This window comes from Pygoscelis adeliae, unplaced genomic scaffold (genome assembly GCF_000699105.1).
Source record: "Pygoscelis adeliae isolate BGI_AS28 unplaced genomic scaffold, ASM69910v1 Scaffold206, whole genome shotgun sequence".
NCBI lineage: Eukaryota > Metazoa > Chordata > Aves > Sphenisciformes > Spheniscidae > Pygoscelis > Pygoscelis adeliae.
In genome coordinates, this window is record NW_008825052.1 from 467,775 (window position 1) to 468,852 (window position 1,078).

At 45.5% G+C, this 1,078-nt stretch overlaps 1 protein-coding gene across 3 annotated transcripts in view; it reads right to left on the reverse strand.

The window, feature by feature from the left end:
- SESN1 (sestrin 1) overlaps positions 1-1,078 on the reverse strand; it is an 84,387-nt gene that overhangs the window by 15,693 nt on the left and 67,616 nt on the right. The window lies entirely within an intron of this gene.

Here is a 1,078-nt window from a genome sequence, read left to right on the forward strand (position 1 = left end):
GAATAAAAGCAAAGCCCAGACTCCTCAGCCTCAAGCTCTTAACACCTCTTCCCTGGTCACCTTCTAGGACCCAGCAGTAAGAGCAGGTCCAACTGGAGTAGTCTCAAGGCACCTAAGTGGTACCTGTTCCTCCTCAGCAGTAATAGCTCTTCCTGAAGTGGTTTTGTGACACAACTGCCTAGAGACCACAACACAATTTACTTTTGATATGAGCTCACTGAAACCAAGAGGCTGAATTTCAGTGATTAGTGCCTAGGTTTTCTATATGCCAGTTCTGTAATGTGTACGATGAAACAAAAAGTATTAAAGGGCAAAGGATCTGGAAGGAACATCTGCAATTTCCATGCTGTAAAACACTGTTTAGATACCAATAAATCAGTGACACAGAAGGAAACAAGTTTAAACGTGACAGTTACCGCTTGCATTATGTAGACTCTACTGCTGGATTATGTCAAAGCAAAGCAATTTGTATCCGAGTGGTACTAGATCTGTACAAACCAGAAATTTACAAAATAGTTTCTGTGGCAACCTGCAGCAGTTTGAGGATTTAAAAATTTCCTTTAAAACAACAATACTAACGTGGTGACACTAAGAAACTTACAAAAGAGATCCAAAGCAGCATTTTAATTCCCATCTAAAATAATGCTATTTACTTGCATTTGTTTACACTTAGAGCAAGCTCTTCTCTATGAGAAACACAGGACCAGCCTCACTGTTTCAAAAGGATAATCCAAGTCTGTGCAAGAACGAAATTAAATACCGGGCAATTCAGAGGCAAAAACTACTTGGATGAGCCTAAACACCCAGCAGAGACACCCCACCACCACACACACAAGCGGTACACAGCCCTTCTGGGACCAGGTGGCAATGGGGAGGCTAACGACAGTATCTGCATTGTCGCTGCAGGCAGTACCGGGATATCCCGTAGAAGGGAGCTAGAAAGGACCTGCAAATCCCCCAAAGTTACCCTCCAGTAGCTCGGAAGGACGTCTTTACGGTTCGAGCGAGGAGCCCGAAAGGAAGCCCTGCTCCTGCCTCCCCGGCCCGCAGCTGAGCCGGGACTCGCTCGCCGCAGCGG